The 22,831-nt window shown below is 48.8% G+C and overlaps 1 protein-coding gene across 2 annotated transcripts in view; it reads right to left on the bottom strand.

Moving 5' to 3' along the window:
• The window catches only part of smoc1 (SPARC related modular calcium binding 1), a 341,176-nt gene that overhangs the window by 172,253 nt on the left and 146,092 nt on the right, over positions 1 to 22,831 (bottom strand). The window lies entirely within an intron of this gene.

Here is a 22,831-nt window from a genome sequence, read left to right as displayed (position 1 = left end):
TCCAACAGCAGAAATGAATGACAGAAATATGAGCACTCTCTTTCCAGCTGTACCAGGCAATTAGCTCAAACTAATGTTAACCTCTGCACATTTTTATATAAATACGCAAATTTATTTTCTTTGCCCAGAGGTTGGCTCGAAAATGCCACTGCGACATTAATTAAAAACAGCTTAAGAGGACACCCTGAAAGTATTTATGGCCAGATTTTGTGCTGGAGAAAGGGCCTCGTGCCCCCTTGCGTAGATTTGATGGCACACGGTTTGGCTTCAAAAATCTTTGCCCACTAGCAGGGTGAGCTGAATGTTGGGGTGAAAGGGCATCAGGGACCTTGGTGTGTACTGGCACAAAGAGTGATTCACCTTAATCAATGGGATTGAAGGACTGAGAAATAAACAGAGAAAGAAGGCCAAATCACTGATAATTGACTGGTGCGTATTCAGTACAGTAGGAGCCATGAATTATAACGTTAATTGTAATGTTACAATATTCTGTGAGGTTCCAGGAGCTGTGATTAAACTTCCACTGTTTACAGCTCTCTCATGAAAACAGAAGCCACATAAAGCACTCCCTTCACAGATAAAATACCCTTTACAATAAAAATGTTGGCAGGCTTCCAAAGGAAGTGTTGTAAACTGGGAGGGGATCTATTTAATTACTAGTTTCTGATTAATTATGCGTTTTTAATTTGACAGGCAGAAGGAGAACCACTCTGGGGGCCTCATTCATGTGGTGAGAATGGAACAAAAGGAGCCAATATTTGTTCAGAAATCCAAACTCCGTTTGTACTCCGAACAACTGGGGTGGTATCTTTCTGAATAAAGAGGGGAACAAGGGATCGTCCAGGATGATCCAAAACAGACTGAATTCTTCCTCATTCTGCCCAGCATACACTCCGTCATTATCTTTCAGGTCCTCAGTACATCCTCAAAGCTGACGATTAAGCACTTTTGCTCTTGTTTGGTAGGCAAACATAGATTCCAATCTGTGTCTGCCACAATAGTAAATGAGGTGAATAACCTTCCTTTGTTGGTGACCCTTGAGGTAAAATTTTGACCAGGGCACCTGGGGAACTTCCTTGCTTTGCATGAACCTAGCTATGGGATCCTCCATGTCCCTCTGTGTGGACAGATGCGGGTTAGTGCGGCTAAAGATTGAGATTAGCACCCAGCAGCAATCTAGGTGGGGAGGTCAACAACGGAGGGAGCTGGTTGCGACTCTTAAGTAGGCAGTGACTGATTCTTTGATGGACGCTCAGGTGTAAGCCGAGAGAGGCATTACAGGTAGCTGTGGACTTATTCAAGCCTGGAAGGGCTGGTTGATTGCAGTTGAGGGTAGGGGGAGCAAGATGTCAGAAAGGGGTGAAATAGAGAGGAGAGAAGGGTGCTGAGGCCAAGAAATTTTAAAAATGGGGAATAGAAATAATAGGCTCTGGTCCAGAGCAGCAGCCGGAACAGAGTTACCAACACTCCGGAATTGGCTTTGAGTCTCCAGGAATTGAAGATCAATCTCCAGGACACTGCTGTGTGCAACCCTGGAGAAAAATCATTGGAACATTAAAAAAAATATATTTTTTAATTGGCATAGGAAGGCAGTACATCACAAGGATGGATGTGTTGTCTGACCAGTGGCTGGAATGCAGGGGCAAGTCATGGGTGTAATCTCCAGGAATATATTTCATCACAGTTGGCAACCCTAAGCCAAAATGTGAACACAAATGGGAGCAAATTAAATTGGGCATAGGCAAGGGTATGACAGAGATTGGAGTAACGTCATGGCCGTTCAACAGAGGATTATGGGAAGATGCAATGATAGGATCACTCTTAAAGGGTGTGGTCCTGCTATGGGATCAGGTTGACTTGTAAACATGGTTTGATCAGTTGGAAAAACGCACAAGCCAAATTCCAGACTCAGGGGCGTCATTCTCCGCCGGCGGGAGTCTCCGTTTTGCCGGCGCCCGGGGGATTCCCGGCGGCGTGGGGCTGCCCCACAATGGGAAACCCCATTGACCGGCCGGTGTTACGGAGACTCCCGCCGGCCGATCGGGGCAGAAATGTGGCGGGGCGGGTAGGAGAATTTCGCCCCAGAAGTCAGTCAGGAGGAGGGGTTGGATAAAGAAAGCACTTGCAGGGTAGGGTATCAGCTGAGGCGCAAGCGGCTGGGCACAGTTACACGAGGCGATCTGGTCACTTAATTGGCCCAAAAGTAAAAAACCTTCAGAGGGAGAAATTTTTCATGGCATGGATATGCATGTGCCAAGAAATGTTTTGGCACAGAACCATTTTGCTTTTTAACCTTTTTGGACAAGAGGACACAAGTCGTTGAAATAAAACTCAAATGACTGGAAAAGAAAAACTACAGGTGGAGGAAATGCAAGGAACTTTTGAAACTGGAAAGTCCAGTAAAATCTGTCCCGGTTTATGTGACAAAGTCAACCTGTAGTTCTGCCCTCTCAACATCTTTCACCATCTGGACGTTAGATTAAAGCCACATCTGCCTTTTCAGGTGGATGTGAGATATTCCAGGGCGCTGATCAAGGAAAATCAGGCGAATTCCGCGCTGGTTCTGGCCAACATTCATTTCTCAATCACTGACTCACAGCATCACAGGATGGCTATAGCATAGAAGGAGGCCATTCAGTGCTTGCTCTCTGAAGGAGCAATTTACCCAGCTCTTTCCCCAGGCCTTCTCCCCATAGCCCTGCTCATTCTACCTTTAAAAATCAAATTTCCTTCATTGAATCTGCCTCCACCATATTCTCAGGTGATGTGTTCCAGATCCTAACCAGTCGCTGCATGAAGTATTTCCTCATGCCACCATTGCTTCTTTTGCCAATTATCTTATCTCAATGTCCTCTTATCCTAGATACTTCCACCAATGGGAACAGTTACTGCCTAACTTCTCTATCCAGTCCAACGCTCACCCCAGTCGAACGCCGGCATCTCCACATCATACTCTATCCAGACTGGGAGGACCCAGGAGCCGAAGTAGGTAAGTAAATGTTAGTTTATTTAGATCAAAGGAAATGGCCGCTACGGCAGGGTGCAAACACAATAAATCCCCGTCGGGACTACCAGAATGCCAGTCCCTGTCTGGGCCGGCTTTTATATAGTCTAATCACAATCCCCGGGTCTAATCGGGCCTCCGCTCACTAGCAAGGAAGCTCGTATTCCACATGTCCCATGGGAAGATCGATTAGGGTTTCCCCCGTGGGCCACATGGGGGTTATTACACAGATCCATCATAATTTTGAGTACCTCTGTCAAATCTAAATTCAATCTTCTCTTCTCCATTTTACATAACTAGAAGTTTCTCATCCCTGGAACCATTCTCATGAATCTGAACTCCCTTCTCTCCGATGCCGTGATATCCTTTCTAAACTATGGGGTCACGCAATATCCAGTTGAGGCCGAACTAGTGTTCTGTATAAGTTTAACATAATCTCCTTGCCCTATTAAGGAGATTGAGGATGCCGTATGCTTTACTAACTGATCAACATCATTAAGAAACAGGCTGAGTACTCATTTACCTTTTGTTGTCTATGGGGTCTTGCTGGGTGCAAAAGAGCTTCCGCATAACAGTCTAAAAATAAAGCTTTTTTGTGTGATGATGTGAAAGGTGCTATATAAATGAAAGTTTGTTTGTGTTTTCTTTCAAACTGCAGGATGAAGAGCAGGAGACGGGGAATAACTAAGTCCCAGAGTTCTGGACCAAGAGATGATTGAGGTGGGCCCAGATACCAAGAAGATGCTGAAGCTGCTGGAGTTTGGCAACATGTTCAATGTGCATGTCACGCAGCCTTTGGTGGGAAAGGCTTCCAGGGCTCCAAGAATCTAAAATTATTTGTGCCACACTGTTCTACAGTTACGTCACAAATGTTCTCATTGGGAATGATGGCAGCCACCTCACAGAGCCTCTTGTTGGTGTGGCCGCCTTGCCAAGGTGGGTGTAGTATTTCTCAGTGATCACCCGAGTGGCTTCCTTGTGCATTTTAGCCCTGACATGACCAATCTTGGATTCCCGCCGAGATTCCAGCAGTTTCCTTTGGAGTTCATCAGAGATCATGGAACAATCCATGTTTTTGTTTGGAAGGCCACAGTTTCATTTTTAACCTTGTTGCTGAGGACAGATGGATTGCCCCCCCCCCCCCCCCACACCACCACCACCACCACCCCCCCCCCCCTTTGAGTCAGACTAAACAGAATTGAGATAAATCTGCGCACTGTGGTCAAATTTCTGCCGCATAGACTCAATTACTTCCAACACCCTCTTTCTTAAAATTACAATCTCCCCTTCATCTGAATATCCACATCCTGACCCTCTCCCCAACTCATCCAATTTAGAAATTTCTGAAATAAAAGCAAACTACTGCAGATGCCGGTGATCTGAAATAAAAACAGGGGCGGAATTCTCCGGCCGTTGCGATTCACTTTTCCCACCGGCAACGCACCCCGCCGCCCATGGGTTTCCCATCTGCGTGCGGTGGCTTCAATGGGAAATCCTACTGACTACTGCTGCCGAGAAACACGAGGCTAGGGGACTGAGATCCAGTCCAGAGAGTACTGGAAAGCTCAGCTGGTCTGGCAGCATTTTGAGTCCAATATGGCTCTTCTTTGTAGAAGACCACATAATATTATCTCTCCACAGATGCTGCCAGATCTGTTGAGTTTTTCCAGCATTTGCTGTTTATATTTCAATTAAAAATTCTCACTGCTCTCTTCAAAAACCCTCAACAGCCGAACACTTGCTATTCCTGCATCCTTTTCCAGTAATACATTCCTCTCAGATCCTTAGGTCCTCTAATTACAGTTTTTGTTTCCCTTTATTCTCTCATGGTATGTTGCAAGGCCAGCATTTGTTGCCTATCCTTAATTTCCCTTAAACTGAGTGGCCTCCCAGGCCATTTCAGAGGGCAGTTAGGCATCAACCACATTGCTGTCGGTCTGGAGTCACATGTAGGCCAGACCAGGTAAGGATGGCAGATTTCCTTCCCGAAAGCGTATTAGCGAGCCAGATGGGTTTTTACAACAATCAATGATAGTTGTCATGGTCATCATCACTGAGATTAGCTTTATATTCCAGATTTTATTAATTGAGTTTAGTTTCCACCACCAGCCGTGAGGGGATTTGAACCCCTCCAAACATGAACCACCTGATCTTTGGACGCTTAGGGGCAATTTAGCATGGCCTAGCCACCTAACCTGCACATCTCCGGAATTCCAAAAAGTCCATGCTCCACAAAGTTAATACAGAGCCATGGGCAGATAGCTTCATTGCAAAACCGTCTTCAGAACTGATGATTCACGAGTTATCGTATCACCAAGATGAGTTTTGTAATAAACTACCTATTTCAACAGAGTCGCTTAGATCGTTAGATCACACAAGAGCAATAGGTCAAGTCGGGCAAAGGAGAAGCCGGATTGAATATCTCAAACCCTTCTCCTTGAAATATTATTCATATTTTATTTTTACATTACGCGTTTTCAGGAAACGATAACATAAAAGCATCGTAAATAATTTTCCGAAACCTCCTGATTTTCTGTAAGTTATTGCCATTGTAAAAGTTTCATTGGTTATTTGAAATTAATGACCCGTTTCTGTGCAAAATCAATTCCTCTCGCAGCGCTCTCCCTTTACAAAGAAAAACTTGCAGGCTAAAGCAGATCATGAGCAATTAAGTTCTGTCAAGTTAGCAATAAATTTTAACTGATATTTATAGATGCTAACTGTTTTCATGGCATGATTCCACATGCATTTTATGTGCCTCAGTCAAAAATATTTTGCAACCTAATTTATCGAGCAGGACAATTACAGTTTAAATTTGGTTGCAGACAACACAACAATTTTCCAGCTGTATTGCGCCTTTAATGTAGAAAAATGACCCAATGGAGCTTCACTGAGGCATCACCAGAACAAGAAACTGATGGAAATCCAAAGAGGCAGATTTTCTCTCCGGTCGATTGAGGAGAACGAGAGTCAGAATTCCAGAATGTGGGGCCTAAAGGGCCAAAGGCAAAGCCGCCATTGTTGGGCGAGGAGCATGGCCAATGCACAAGAAGCCAGTGTCACATGATTGGAGAGTTTCAAAGCAGATGGGAATTTGAGCTGCAGGACGTTACAGAGATAAGGAGGGGCATGTGTTCAACCTAAACTGGAAGAGAGCTGGTTTAGCGCAGTGGGCTAGACAGTTGGTTTGTAATGCAGAAGGCCAGCAGCGCGGGTTCAATTCCCGTACTAGCTTGCCCGAACGAGCGCTGGAATGTGGCAACTAGGGGCTTTTCACAGTAACTTCATACTTCTGACTATAAAAGATTATTATTAGTAATGCACCCTCTCTCCCTATCCTCCCCTCCCTCTTTCTCACACGTCCCTCTTCTCCATCTCTCCTCCCATATCCACTCTCTCCCCTCCTCTTCCATCTCTCCCCCCACCTCCTGATCACCTCCTACGTTTGGATAATCTCAAATCACTTCTAGGTGGTCATGACCACAATTTGGCAAAAGAAAACTGCTTTAAATAAATCCGCAGTGTAACCTCAGGACATAATTCGATGGGTTTGGAAAGTTTACAATCTCACAAGGGCTGTTCTGTCGAACGTTCATCGTCGTAGAATAGGTACAGCTTAGCTCCGCATCTCACACTTCGATCAATGTAGTTACATAAGGCACCATATTAGTTGCTTCACAGACACACAGAGAAAAATTAGCACACTCGCATATGGCAGCAAGTGGAATTGTGGAGATTAAACATTTCAGAAGTATTTTACATTTTATAAATGGGACACAGTCTACAAAAAAAGGGGAAAATACTTGCATTTACACTGCACTTTTCACAAACTCGGGATGCCCAAAGCATTTTATAGCTTCTGAAGTGCAATCATTGTTGTTATGTATGATACATAGCCACTTAAAGCAAGCTCTCTCTCATGAGCAACAGTCTAGATAATGAAAATAGATCATCTGTTTATGGTGCTATGGGTGGAGGGATCAATTTTGGCCAGGATATCTAATTCAAAATGGTCTTTCACGTCAATTTAACAGAGCAAGATGTGGTTCCCATTTAATAGGATCTTCTGGTCCTGACAAAGGCCACCCTCCCCCACTCAATGCCCACCACCGTCCATGTGGCAAGATCCCGGTGGAGGGCGGGTGACCCATGCAAAATGCTGTAGACATCGGCAGGACTGGAAGATCTCTCCGTTGGGCAACACGTCACAGGAAGCTGAAAAATCCCGCCCACCGTCTCATCTGAAAGACAGAGGCCGGAATTCTCCGGCCGTTGTGGTTCACCTTTCCCGCCGACAGCGCACCCCCGACCGCGGGTTTCCCGGCGCCGTGCGTTCCCAGCGAAATCCCAGCGACAAGCAGTGCGAGTGTAGATTCCTGCCACCAGTGAACAGCGTGCCGGCAAGAAACAGGCGGCTGGAAGGATCGGAGGATCCAGCCCAGCATCTCCAACAGTGCAGCACTCCTTCAATGAATGTTGTTAATTGAAGACCAAGTGTTTTTTTGTGTCTGATGTGGGATGGCAGGCGCCTATGTTCTGGTCAGAATCTTTCAAATCAAGGGCATTAGACCTGGTAAGATGAGTTGCAGAAGGAATTTGTGAAAGGATTGCCTTATACGTCTCATCCTTTTGAACTCTGTAAAAATATCTGTTTTGAGCGCAATTTCAACCCATGATCAGACCCAGCAAGCTGACACGTATTCTGTCTTCAGATGAATAAAATGAGAGATTAAATGGAAACAAATAAAATTCAGTCATTTTGGTTCTCGTGGGCTAGTCAGTCCAACAACAAAATTTGCAGAGATTGAACTGGCTGAGAAGCTAAAAATGAAAAACATGGTGGATCAACGTGGGATTAACTTTTTTCATTAATAAGCTGCTTAGTCATAGGTTCTCCTCCACCTCTCTCTTGCGGATGTAATACCAGAGTACAATTGTACAGCCATCAAGCTGAGTCAGGAAGTTGTGAGAAATTTGTACAAGGTCATGGTTAAAGTACAGCATGCAGTTGTGGGCTCACAAATTGGACAGACATACTCAGCGTGTATTCACCAGCGTTCCCTCCCTAACAGCACTATGGGTGTACCTACACCACAGGGACTGCAGCAGTTCAAGGCAGCTCCTCCATAATGTCTCAAGGGCAACAAAAGTGCTGGCTTATCTAACGATGTCCATGCCCTGTGAAATAATTAATTTTAAAAATGAGTTGCTGGGACCAGTTGCAGAGAGAGTCAAAAGAATATTTAATAGAGGTTTATTTACATAGAATCTGAAGGCTTCTGATAATGAATGGAGTAAGACCATTGCCTCTCCCTGGAACACACTCACACAGGATCATCCATTTAAAATTATCACTAAACAGCAATGACGTGTGTTTATGTAGTGCCACTGATTTAATAAAACATCCCAGGCACCTCACAGGGATATTATAATACAAAACATGACACCAAACCCAAGCTTCGGGAGCCTATAACTCCCCACTGCTTTCTCCACAGCAACAGCTCAGCCAATCAGAATCGACTTGCCAACCAATCAGCGCCCTCTTCTCCTGCAGTTTTAATTGCTGTGATTGTTTGAAATTTGGTATTTTTGCATGTCCTGATGCATGCAAGATGAAAAAGTTTGACAACATGTCTCTCTTTCCAGCAATATTCTTGTTCAGAGAGGAGGGAAGAGGATAGAATAAAGAGACAGCAATCAGGAGAATTTATTTTGCTCAGGGCTTCGAAGTATGGTATACTTTGCTTCACCAAGTGGTTGAGGCAAAGCACCATTGCCTCCTTCAAGGAACTTGAATAAAAACTCGAAACAGGGCAAGTTTCAGTGCTTTGGGTGGCAGGGGAGTGGAGGGGAGAGTAATACCATTCGCCTAAGTTTCTCTGAGCTTTAGGGATGGGAAAGAGAATACATCAGTTCCGTGCCTTATCCTTATCCACGGGCACGAGCTCGAGACTGCTTATTTGGAGATGCTGGATTAGGGCAGGCTGTGATGCTTGCTGTGGTCAGCATTTGTGATCTGGGCCCATGGAATTGTACTCCTATGTTACATCCCGTTGAAAGAGGAGGTGGGGAGAATGTTACTAAGAAAAAAGGCAGTCTGACTCTCAAACCAGATGAGGAAGATTATTTGTCAGACATTAAAATGTGGATCAAATCAGCGAGCAACTCATCACACCTGTATAAACAGTGCTCATGTTATATAATTCAGCACTGGTTAGGTCGTGTCTGTTAATCTGCAATCTATCAAGTGGTCTGAGAAATAATAGTCTGCACAGTTTGAAAGGTTTATACCCCTAATTCCCACTTCTTTGTGTTTTTAAGCAGGGAATCTGCTCTCCTGTAAATTATTTGGAATGCGAAGTATTTATGCAGATTTACAGTTAATTCATATATAGCAAATGGAATAGATTCTGTTTAGGAGGCTGTTAATGAGACTTTATATTCTTAGACAATGAAGAACCACTTTGTGAGTGATTAAGCCAAGGTTCCCATAGATACAATCCATAAAATGTTTATAAGTTTCTGCTTGCAAGTCCCACTTCAGGGCTTGACCACATAACCCAGGCGGAGGAAATAAATAACGTCCTCCTGTTCCTGTGTCCCTAACATGCCAGGCAAGTGCTGAAGCATTGCACTGTGAGAGGTGCTATTCATCAGATAAAGGGAGTCAGCAGAAGAGGGAATCAGAGGGAGGGTGAGGCAGAGAAATTGGTCCCAATGTTGGGTTGGAAGGCCATTTTTGTTCAAGTTTTAAATGCCCTGAATACTTTAACGGGTGCCTTCTAACTGTTGAAAATCTCTTGGAGAGATTAGTTTCCAATAAGCAGAATATTCTGCTCAGGATTGTTCAGCAGTCTTCTCAGACAACGAGTTAAAGAGTTCAGCAGTCTTCTCAGACAACAAGTTAGTCTGGATTTTGTTTTGCGTTTTAACATCCCTCCTGTACAACCGAGCTGGGGGGGCTCCGGTGACATTACAAGCAATGGCGCTGTATCCCGCTGCTCAGATCCTCCTCCCTTACCGGAGGACTGCTGCAGATGAGGCACTTGACCCTCAATTTAATGCTCCCATTGGATGGTCTAGCTCACCACCAAGTTACTGGAAGAGTGCAAGGGCCAAATTTGTATTAATCCTTGGGCTTCTTATTGCTGGTGCTTTTTGTTTGCACATCCAGACATGGGCCCCTCACCCTACCCTCCACCTGTTAAAGCAGCTCCCAGCCCCGATCCCTAGCCATGCCAACCTGGCACCCGGGCACCCTGGTCCTGCTGCCCTGGCACCCTGGCAGTGCCCCTGCAAGCTTAGCAATGCCAGGGCAGCACTGCAAGGGTGCCTGGGTGGCAGTGCAGGGTGACAGGCTGGCAGTGCCAAGGTGCACGGGTGCCAGAGGGAGTGTCAGAGTGCCACCCTGCCCTGTGCCCAACCACAAGGGGGTCTCTAATGGCCTGGCGGAACCCCCCGCCCCCCAGGTGCTATTATGACTGTTCCACTGTTCCATGTTTATGGAAACCAGTACTAAATGGTGCCATGGTGAGGTCTCACATGTGCGGCCTTTAGGTCCCGGTGCCAAGAGAATCCTGAGAACACATATTTAGTCCAATAGCTCATTTATATATGCAGTTCTGGATCACGGTCAGTGAGGGCAAGATCCAGATCCCGACATCTGACTAGACTCCGTTAAATCTTCCAAAGCATTTTGAGCGTCGCAAATCTCCTGATAGTGAATGTCCACCACCCTGTCCACCATCTACAAAGCACAAGTCAAGAATGTGAGGGAATACTCCCCACACCTTGATGAGTGCAGCTCCAACAACACCCAAGAAGCTTGACACCCCATCTAGGACAAAGCAGCCCTTTGTTTGGCACCCCTTCCACAAACATTCACTATCGCGAGATTCAATGGACCCGTCCCGACATCAAATCTAGCGCGACGAGGCCATTAAACAGTGCCCAATATCTCTTTATGTCGCTCAGTCTTCTCCTCTGTTTTATAATGTTCCTATGAAGCGCCTTTGGTTGTTTCATTATGTTAAAGCTGCTACACAAATATAAGGGGCGGGATTCTCCGACCCCCGCCGGGTCGGAGAATCGCCGGGGGGCGGCGTGAATCCCGCCCCTGCCGGCTGCCAAATTCTCCGGCGCTGGGATTTTGGCGGGGGCGGTAATCGCGGCGCGCCAGTCGGTGGCTGCGGGCAGTGGCCCCCCCCCGGCGAGTCTCCGGCCCGCGATCGGCCGAGTGACCGCTCGTTTTCGGCCGGTCCCACCGGCGTAAATCACAACAGGTCCTTACCGGCGAGACCTGGCTCCATGGGCGGCCTGTGGAGTCCTCGGGGGGGCGCGGGGGGATCTGGCCCCGGGGGGTGCCTCCACGGTGGCCTGGCCTGCGATCAGGGCCCACCGATCTGCGGGCGGGCCTCTGCCGTGGGGGCACTCTTTCCCTCCGCACCGGCCGCTGTCAATCTCCGCCATGGCCGGTGCGGAGAAGGACCCCCCCTGCGCATGAGCTGGGATGACGCCAGCACACGCTGGCGCTCCCGCACATGCGCTAACTTGCGCCAGCCGGCGGAGACCCTTCGGCGCCTGTTGGTGTAGTGCCAAGCCCTTCCGCGCCAGTTGGCGCGGCGCCAAACTATCCGCCGCTGGCCTAGTCACAAGTCAGGAATGTGAGGGAATACTTCCCACACCTAGATGAATGCAGCTTCAACAACACTCAAGAAGCTCAACACCATCCAGGACAAAGCAGCCCTATTGATTGGCACCCCTTCCACAAACATTCACTTCGTCCACCACCGACGCACAGTAGCAGCTGTGTGTACCACTTATAAGATGCACTGCAGCAACTCACCAAAGAAGGCGTACGGTGTGTTAGCTTTTATTGGTAGAGGGATTAAGCTTAGGAGCCATGAGGTCATGTTGCAGTTATACAACACTCTGGTGCGGCCGCATTTGGAGTATTGCGTGCAATTCTGGTCGCCGCATTATAAGAAGGATGTGGAAGCATTGGAAAGGGTGCAGAGGAGATTTACCAGAATGTTGCCTGGTATGGAGGGAAGATCTTATGAGGAAAGGCTGAGGGACTTGAGGCTGTTTTCGTTAGAGAGAAGAAGGTTAAGAGGTGACTTAATTGAGGCATACAAGATGATCAGAGGATTGGATAGGGTGGACAGTGAGAACCTTTTTCCTCGGATGGTGATGTCTAGCACGAGGGGACATAGCTTTAAATTGAGGGGAGATAGATATAAGACAGATGTCAGAGGTAGGTTCTTTACGCAGAGAGTAGTAAGGGCGTGTAATGCCCTGCCTGCAACAGTAGTGGACTCGCCAACACTAAGGACATTCAAATGGTCATTGGATAGACATATGGACAATAAGGGAATAGTGTAGATGGGCTTTAGAGTGGTTTCACAGTTCGGAGCAACATCGAGGGACGAAGGGCCTGTACTGCGCTGTAATGTTCTATGTTCTAAAGCTCCTTAGGCAGCAACCTCCACACCCATAACCAGTATCATCTAGAATGACAAGGACAGCGGGTACTTGGGAACACCAGCGACTGGCAATTTCCCTACAAAACACTCAGCATCCTCACAATCACTGGGTCACAATTCTAGAACACCCTCTCTAACAGCCTGGGGTGTACCTATACCACCGAGACCTTTTTTATATATGTTCTTGGGATGTGGGAGTCGTTAGTTGGGTCAGCATTTGTTGCCCATCACTAATTGCCCTTGAACTGAGCAGCTTGCTAGGCCATTTCAGTGGGGGGCAGTTAAGAGTTAAACGCATTGCTGTGTGGGTCTGGAGTCACATGTAGGCCAGACCAGGCAAGGATGACAAATTTCCTTCCCTGAAGGACATTAGAGAACCAGATGGATTTTTTACGACAATGGGTTTTATTGGTCATCATTGATCATAATTCCAGATTGAATTAAAATTTTGCCATCTGCCATGGTGGGATTCGAACCCGGGTTCCCCCAAGCATTACCCTGGATTTCTAGTCCAGTGACAATACCACTATGCCACTGCATCCTCTGCAGCAGTTAAAGAAGGCAGCTCACTGCCACCTTCCCAATGGGGCAATTAGAGATGGGCAATGAATGCTGACCTAGCCACCATTCAAAAAATGAATGAAAAAAATAAATTATTTGACTAGATTCTCTGAAGAGAATATGATAATTCAGACATATTCCTTGAAGAAGAGGTTAAAAAGATGACGATGGAGAATTGTAGAGCATTGAAGGAGGCCATTCAGTTCATCATGTCTGTGCTGGCTCTTTGAAAAAGATATCCAATTAGTCCCACTCCCCTGCTCTTTCCACATACACCCAAATATTTCCTCTTCAAGTACACATCAAATGCATAAAACGTTAATACATTGGTAAAGCAAAAGTGCAGAGGATACCGGAAGTCTGCACAGGGATTTGGATAGTTTAAGTGAATGGGCTAGGGTCTGGCAGATGGAATACAATGTTGACAAATGTGAGGTTATCCATTTTGGTCGGAATAACAGCAAAAGGGATTATTATTTATATGATAAAATATTAAAACATGCTGCTGTGCAGAGAGACCTGGGTGTCCTAGCGCATGAATCGCAAAAAGTTGGTTTACAGGTGCAACAGGTGATTAAGAAGGTGAATGGAGTTTTGTCGTTCATTGCTAGAGGGATGGAGTTTAAGACTAGGGAGGTTATGCTGCAATTGTATAAGGTGTTAGTGAGGCCACACCTACAGTATTGTGTTCAGTTTTGGTCTCCTTACCTGAGAAAGGACATACTGGCACTGCAGGGTGTGCAGAGAAGTTTCTGTTTTTAAATTTTTAAAATAAATTTAGCATACCCAATTCATTTTTTACAATTAAGTGGCAATTAAGCGTGGCCAATCCACCTACCCTGCACATTTTTAGGTTGTGGGGGCGAAACCCACACAGACACGGGGACAATGTGCAAACTCCACATGGAGAGTGACCCAGAGCCAGGATCAAACCTGGGACCTCAGCACCGTGAGACTGCAGTGCGACTCACTGTGCCACCGTGCTGCCCTTGGAGATTCACTTGGTTAATCCCAGAGTGGAGGGGTTGGATTACGAGGAGAGGTTGAGTAGACTGGGAGTGTACTCGTTGGAATTTAGTAGGATGGAGGGGGATCTTATAGAAAGATATAAAATTATAAAGGGAATGGAGAGGATAGATGCGGGCAGGTTGTTTCCACTGGCGGGTGAAAGCAGAACTAGGGGGCACAGCCTCAAAATAAGGGGAAGTAGATTTAGGACTGAGTTTAGGAGGAACATCTTCACCCAAAGGGTTGTGATTCTATGTAATTCCTTGCCCAGTGAAGCAGTTGAGGCTCCTTCATTAAATGTTTTCATGATAAAGATAGATAGGTTTTTGAAGAATAAAGGAATAAAGGGTTATAACGGGCGGGAAAGTGGAGCTGAGTCCACAAAAGATCAGCCATGATCTTATTGAATGGTGGAGCAGGCTCGAAGGGCCATTGGCCTACTCCTGCTCCTAGTTCTTATGTTCTTATTGCCAATCTATTTGATGATTGTCATCTGGCAGGAGTTACTAAAGGGCAAGTTTGTGGCACAGTGGTAAACAAGGTAAAACCTTAGGGGTGGCACGGTGGCACAGTGGTTAGCACTGATGCCTCACAGTTCCAGGGACCTGGGTTCGATTCCTCCCTTGGGTGACTGTGTGGAGTCTGCACGTTCTTCCCGTGTCTGCGTGGGTTTCCTCAGGGTGCTCTGGTTTCCTCCCACAGTCCAAAGATGTGCAGGTTAGGTGGATTGGCCATGATAAATTGGCCTTAGTGTCCGAAAAGGTTAGGAGGGGTTATTGGGTTAGGGGTGGAAGTGAGGGCATAAGTGGGTTGGTGCAGACTCGATGGGCCGAATGGCCTCCTTCTGCACTGTGTGTTCTATGTCTAAAGGAGGTGAAAGCTCTCGAACAAGATCGCACATCTCTCGTACCTCACACATGAAGAACGATCTTCTGCTCTCTGAAGGAATAACCAGAGCTCTGCCAGTTCATGCACATTCCTGGTAGGTTTAAATAGCAACCAGTCTGTCAGATAACTCAACAAACCACATTTCCCCTCAAGCAAACTGATCAGCAGCCCAGCGAACCGCCATAGCAACATGTGATTGGACTCGTCTGTTTTCTGAGATTGACGTTGTATTTTTCTTCACTGATTTTTGGACAGGATGAAAGAATGAAGGGGGTTTGGAGAGAAATACGCTTCATTTTCTTGAAGATTCCTGCAGCCACATCCCAAGCAGGAATCAACATTTGTTTAATTGTAATTTTTTGTTGTTGTGTTTAACGGGGTGTGGGAACCACTGGCTAGGCCAGCATTTTTATTGTCCATCCTTAATTGCCCTTGAGAATGTGGTGGCGAGCTGCCTTCTTGAACCACTCCTTGGGATGTAGGTACACCCACAGTGCTCTTGGGGGTGGGAGGGGTGGAGTTCCAGCGTTTCGACCCAGTGACAGCGAAGGGACAGCGATATATTTCCAAGGCAGGATAATGTGAGGCTTGGAGGGGAACTTGCAGGTCGTGGTGTTCCCATACATCTGCTGCCCTCGTCCTTCTAGAGGTCAGGGGTTTCAAACGTGCTGTCAAAGGAGCCGCAGTGAGTTGCTACACTCCATCTTGTAGATGGTACACACTGCTGCCACTGTGCATTGGTGGTTGTGGGAGTGGACATTGAATGGGGACCAATCAAATGGGCTGCTTTTTCCTGAATGGAGTCAAGGGGCGGGATTCTCCCTTTTCGGGGACAAAGTCCCCATGCCCGCTGGAAAACAGGCGAAAATCGCACCGGACTTTTTCCTCGAACGTCCAGGGTGATTCTCCGTTTTCCAGGGGGCTAGCAGAGCCCCAGCATGCGTCCCACAGCTCTGGCTGCCGGCGGGGCCCTGCTGTCCAGGCTGAGCGGCCGTGCATGCGCACAGCGGCCGCAAATGCACACGGCGGCCGCAAGCGGGTCCATGCATGCGCGTGGCAGCCCACTTCGGCGCGGGTGTCGCCGACATGGTGGAGTCACACAGCGGGCCCATGCAGAGTAAGGCAGGTGCCCACCAGATCGCGATGGCCCACTGATCGGTGGCCCCTGATCATGTGCCTGACCACCGCTGAGGCCCCCCCCCCGGAGTCAGAATCCCCCCGCCCCCCACCAGGATCGTCACCGTGGCGTGAGTCCAAGCTCCTGCCAGGTGGTACCACATGTAAACCACGGCGGCAGGAGTTCGGCTGGTCGACCGCCAGGAATCGCCGCAGGGGCCGCTGGCGCCGCATCGACCGCGCGCGCACGACTGGCGGGTCCGCAGAGAATCGCGGAAGTGCATCGCGCCGGAATTCCAGCGTGAACGGCTCTTCTCCTCCCCCACGTCGGCGCGATTCCACCGCCAAGAGTCGCAGAATCCCGCCCAAGTTTCTTGAGTGTTGATCGAGTTGCATTCATCCAGGCAAATGTAGAGTATTCCATCACACTCCTAAATTGTATCTTGTTGATGAGGACAGGCTTTGGGAGTCAGGATTGGGTTACTCGCTGCAGAATTCCCAGCCTCTGACCCAGCATATATACTAGATTGTTGCTCCTGGGCTCCCTGTGATCTGCAGTGTGGTCATGAGGTTAAGGCTACTGCTCAATTACTCCATGGGGAAGTTGGGTGTTGGTAAATTCTTGTTTAAGATTCAATGAGAGGACTATTGGAAAACCACTGGTGCCTTTCTTGAAGCCAAGTCCAGAAGCATTCCGGCAACACCATTGCAAAATCAACTTCGGGGGGGGCATTCTGCAAAGAAATGGGGTGGGATTCTCCGACCCTCCACGCCGGAATCGCGCCCGGCGCCGGGGCGGAGAATAGCCGTTCATGCCGGAAATCCGGCGCAACAGCGCTTCTGCGTTTCTCCGAGGACCCGCCAGTTGCGCGCGCAGTCGACATGGCGCCGTTGGGGGCCGCTAAAATGGCCCCCATGGCAATTCTCCGCGGTGCCTTTCTTGAAGCCAAGTCCAGAAGCATTCCGGCAACACCACTGGTTGCCGAAGTCTCCGGCACCGGATATTCGGCGGGGGCGGGAATCGCGCCGCGCCGGTTGGCGGGCCCCCCCCCCGCTCGATTCTCCAGCCCGGATGGGCCGAAGTCCAGCCGATAAATTGCCTGTCCCGCCGGCGTAAATTAAATCACCTACCTTACCGGCGGGACAAGGCGGCGTGGGCGGGCTCCGGGGTCCTGGGGGGGGGCGCGGTGCGATCTGACCCAGGGGGGTGCCCCCACGGTGGCCTGGCTCGCGATCGGGGCCCACCGATTTGCGGGCGGGCCTGTGCCGTGGGGGCACTCTTTCCCTTCCGCCGCCGCCACGGTCTCCACCATGGCAGAGGTGGAAGAGACTCCCTCCACTGCGCATGCGTGGGAAACTGTCAGCGGCCGCTGACGCTCCCGCGCATGCGCCGCCCGGAGATGTCATTTCCGCACCAGCTGGCGGGGCAACAAAGGCCGTTTCCGCCAGCTGGCGGGGCGGAAATTCCTCGGGCGTCGGCGTAGCCACTCAACGGAGCATTCCGCACCTTTGGGGCGGCGTGATGCCCGTCTGATTGGCGCCGTTTTGGGCGCCAGTCGGCGGACATCGCGTCGTTTCCGGAGAATTTCGCCCCAGAGCTCAGAAAGTGGGGAAGAGTATAGATAATGTGTGACCTCACCGAGATGTCTAGCTGAATCCTCTGAGTTTGGACAAGTGAAGAATGATCTGATCAGAGATAGGATTGTCTGAGGAATGTGCCTTGAAAGCACATTTGTTGCGGGGAGAGAAACACACTTTAAAGAAAGCTTTTGACATGTACAACAACTCTGAGATTGTTCATTATTAGCTGAAGAGTATTGATGGGAGAACTGGTGAGGTTTTGCTCTGTGCAGCGAGGCAGTTCATGCTTTAAAAACAAAAGACAGTGGAAAGAATGAAGAACGATTTACAAGAAGTCCAACAGAAAGATCAAGGCTGGAGCACTAGACGTAAAGGTTATGGAAGACACCACATAAAAGAAAAGGAAGCACGTCTGGCGAGTGGCAAGCAGTGCCCTAACGGCAAGAAGCTGAATCACTTTGCATGCAAGTGTTTTGCCGGAAAAAAGAGAAGAAAACCTACAAAAGAGATTTCTGGAGAGATGTCGGACGATGATTCCAACTAATCACTCAGGTATCTGTTGGCACCAACAAGTCTCAAGGTAAATACTGATTTGTGACCATTGCAACAATGACTGCAGAAGGAGAGCAACAATTAAGGTGAAGTGTCAGATAGACACCAGTCCAACATCTTTGCAGGCTTGTGTGAAGATAGTGACACAGCAATGTAGCCACTCTAGGTAAAGGTGAGGCTTTAGGATGGAACAAGGGAGTAAACTAAGCTGAGAGACCAATGCAGCAGGAAAAAAAAGATTTGCAGTTCCAAGTAGCGAACACTAAGCAAACTCCAGTCATCTCAGTTGGAACAAGTCCAAAGCTTGGTAGGCCTCCATGTACCAGAGAGGTTTGCACTCTTCCACACGGCACCAAGCCACTGACAGCTAAAAAGACGGTGACTAATTAGAAAGGAATTTTCACGGGTCTCGGATATCTTCCTGGTGAATATGACCTTGAAGACGATGCGAGTGTGTGACCAAGCCAGCACCTTCTGTGGAGAGTTCCAGCTGAATTCAAAGCCAACGTGAAAGACAAGATAGAGGAAAAGATGGCACTATTCAAGAAAGTGACAACTCAAATAGAGTGGATTAGAAGCATGGTAACAGTGAAAATATCTTTGGGGGGGGTTCCGTGGGTGCAACATTTCTAGTTTGGTGGGGAGGGTGAAAGCTGATCTGGCAAGGCGGGATGGTCTTCCTCTGTCACTGGCGGGTCGGGTACGGGCGATTAAAATGAACGTGTTGCCACGATTTTTGTTTATTTTCCTGCGAAAGGCATTTTTGAGAGAGATTGAAGGAATGATTACCGTGTTCATATGGGAAGGAAGGTGGCCAGAATTAGAAAGGTGCTACTTCAGAGAGGAAGGTTGGCAGGGAGTTTGGGTCTTCCGAACCTGATGTATTCTTACTGGGCGGCGACTGTGGAGAAGGTACGGAGCTGGGTCAGAGGGGTTGACTCCCAGTGGGTCAGAATGGAGGAGAGTTTGTGTAGGGGGTCGAAATTGAAGATGCTAGCAACAACGCCGCTCCCGATGACCCCGGGGAAATACTCAGGAACTCAGTAGTAATAGCTTTGTTGAGAATTTGGAGGCAGTACTTCGGGTTGGGGGCAGGGTCAAGGGAAATGCCGATTCGGGGGGAAACCATAGATTTGAGCCAGGGAAGAGGGATCGAAATTTTCGGAGAAGGGAGGAGAAAGGAATTAGGACACTAAAAGATTTGTTTCTTGGGGGTCGGTTTGCAGGATTGAAGGAGCTGGGAGCATGTGCCATGCAGCAGGGACAATCAGTTGCATTGCATCCAGACTGTTAAGTCAAACTGAACGGCTCTACATACAGATTGAGAAAGAGTGCCTGGCTAATTATGCCCCTGCTTGTGAGCATTTTAATCTGTTCCTGTTTGGAAGATATAAAGTGTCAGTAGAGTGTGACCACAAGCTACTACAAAGCATCTTTCTCAAGTGCTTCAATCTGCTCCAGAGCATTCGCAGAGAATATTATTTTATTTGCAGAGACATTGGGCACAATTCTCCCAAAGAATTTCGAAAGTGTGGGGCGAAATTCTCCCGAAACGGCGCAATGTCCGCCGACTGGCGCCCAAAACGGCGCCAATCAGACGGGCATCGCGCCGCCCCAAAGGTGCGGAATGCTCCGCATCTTTGGGGGCCGAGCCCCAACATTGAGGGGCTAGGCCGACGCCGGAGGGATTTCCGCCCCGCCAGCTGGCGGAAACGGCCTTTGTTGCCCCGCCAACTGGCGCGGAAATGACATCCCCGGGCGGCGCATGCGCGGGAGCGTCAGCGGCCGCTGACAGTTTCCCACGCATGCGCAGTGGAGGGAGTCTCTTCCGCCTCCGCCATGGTGGAGACCGTGGCGGAGGCGGAAGGGGAAGAGTGCCCCCACGGCAGAGGCCCGCCCGCGGATCGGTGGGCCCCGATCGCGGGCCAGGCCACCTTGGGGGCACCCCCCGGGGCCAGATCGCCCCCCGCCCCCCCCAGGACCCCGGAGCCCGCCCACACCGCCTTGTCCCGCCGTTCAAAAGGTGGTTTAATCCACGCCGGCGGGACAGGCAATTTATCGGCGGGACTTCGGCCCATCCGGGCCGGAGAATCCAGCGGGGGGGCCTGCCAACCGGCGCGGCCCGATTCCCACCCCCACCGAATATCCGTTACCGGAGACTTCGGCAACCGGCGGGGGCGGGATTCACGGCAGCCCCCGGCGATTCTCCAACCCGGCGGGGGGTCGGAGAATGACGCCCCAGGTCTCTGGCAGGAAACGAGATGCGATTCCTGTCGGGCGGATCAGCACGACCCAGATCGGAATCCACCCACACTTAGAAACCCAAAGGTGATTCACATCGTGGGACCCAAAGAAGTGGCAAGGCCAGATCCTCAGATCGGGGCACTATTTATAAAGGGCACCCCAATCTCAGAATAACACTATTGTCCCAGTGCCAACCTGGCACTGAAACCTGGCAGTGGCACCCTGGCAATGGCAACCTGCCAGGTTGGCACTGCCAGGGTGCAAGGGAACAGCACTCAGACAGACCAGCTGATCAGCAGAAATAAATTAGCTTCCAGGCAGGGATCTTTGTAAATGGGGCGTCTCTATGGGGTCTCCCTTACGAGGGGATCTCTGATTGGGGGCTCTCATATGGAGGGACTCTGTTGGCGGCTCTCATGGGGGGGTGGACTCTAGTGGGGGGCTCTCTTATGGGGGGGACTCTACTGGGGGTCTCTGTTTAAGGGGGTGTCTGGTTGGGGTTTCTGTAATGAGGATCTCTGGTGGGAGTCTCTGTGATGCGGATCTCTATAATGGGGGATTTTTGGTGGTGGTCTCTGGTGATTAGGCTCTCTTATGGGGGGGTCTCTGACGGGAGACTTTGTGTAATGTGGGACTCTATGGTGGGAGGCTGTCTTACAGAACGTATCAGTGGGGGGATTCGGGTCATCCTTGTACTGTGGGGGAGGGGGGAAGATCCAGCCAATCCCAAGGTGGGGGGGGCTGAATTGCATTACCAGGGGGTGGGGGGGTGAGCAGGTGTTGGACCTCGCTAATCGGGCCACACACTCAAATTGGCAGTCCAATAGCAAGATGGCAAGGGAATCCCTCACAATCCCCGCCATACATAGCTTCCCAAACGTAGAATTCAGCCCACGCAAGTCCACGCACACATGTGGGAAAATGCAAACTTGTCCACTTTGGCAGAAAGAATAAAAAAACAGTACACTATTTAAATGGGGAGAAATTGCAGAACTCTTGAGCTACAGAGGGTTCTGGGTGTCCTGGCAGATGAATTACAAGAGGTTAGTTTGCAGGTACAGCAAGTGATTAGGAAGCCAATTGGAATGTTGTCATTTATTGTAAGGGGAATGGAATACAAAAGCAGGGATGTTTTAATATAGTTGTGAGACCACATCTAGGTTATTGTGCACAGTTTTGGTCTCCTTATTTAAGAAAGGGCGCCATTGCATTAGAAGCAGTTCAGAGATGGTTCATTCGAATGATTCCAGGGATAAGTGGGCTAACCTAGGGGAAAAGGTTGGACAGGGGCCTGTATCTATTGGAGCTTAGAAGAATGAGAGGTGATCTTACTGAAAGGCAAAAGATTCAGAGTGGACTTGACAGCGTGGATACTGAAAGGATGTTTCCCCTTGTGGGAGAGACTAAAACTAGTGGACACAATTTAAAAATAAGGGTCCCCTATTTAAGATGAAGATCAGAAGAATTTGTTTTTTTTTGCAGAGGGTCGTTTGTCTGTTGAATTCTCTTCTCCAGGGAGCAGTCATGGCAGGGTCATTGAATAGTGATAAGGCTAAGGTAGATAGTTTCTTGATTGACAAGCGAGTCAAGGGATTAGGCATGGTAGATTCAGAAAGAATATTCCAGGTGGTGGGGGAGTCCGGAACTAGGGGTCGTAGTTTGAGGACCGAGGTGAGGAGAAATTTCTTCACCCAGAGAGTGGTGAATCTGTGGAATTCACTACCGTAGAAAGTTGTGTGATTTCAATTAGGAATTAGATATAGCTTTTGGGGCTCAAGGAATCAAGGGATATGGGGGGGAGGCGGCTCAGGATATTGAATTTGATGATGGGCCATAATGAATGGCGGAGCAGCATTGAAGGGCCGAATGGTCTCCACTGTCATGATGTCCACATTGACATATCATGGTGCAATCACACACACACACTGATGGACAGGTAGTTGGGCCAACCAACACACACACAACATCGCAGCCAATCATCAGTGAGAGCACACACACTATAAAACAGGGAACACCACAGTTCCCGCTCATTCTACCAGGAGATAGCTCAGAGCACAGAGCTCACAGTGTGACACTCAGACATACACAATGTGCTGAGTGCCTCACTACGGTAGTGCTAGGGCTGGATCCACAGGTTGGCTGGTGAAGTACGAACGACAGCCAGAAGTTAACAGTTATTATTGTACAGAATAATAAAACAGAGTTGTACCATCTACAACCGTGTTGGTTCGTTTGTGTATCGGAACACCCAACACGACATCCGCCTGCTTCTATTTTCAACGTATGTTTCCATGTATGAGTCAAAGGGTATGGGGGCAGGCAGGAAAGTGGAGTTGTGGCCACAATCTGATCAGCTATGGTCTTACTGAATGGCTGAGCAGGCTCAAAGGGT

This window comes from Scyliorhinus torazame, chromosome 2 (assembly GCF_047496885.1).
Source record: "Scyliorhinus torazame isolate Kashiwa2021f chromosome 2, sScyTor2.1, whole genome shotgun sequence".
Classification (NCBI taxonomy): domain Eukaryota; kingdom Metazoa; phylum Chordata; class Chondrichthyes; order Carcharhiniformes; family Scyliorhinidae; genus Scyliorhinus; species Scyliorhinus torazame.
Note: the sequence above shows the minus strand (reverse complement) of the source record. Positions and strands in the feature narration are given on the sequence as shown.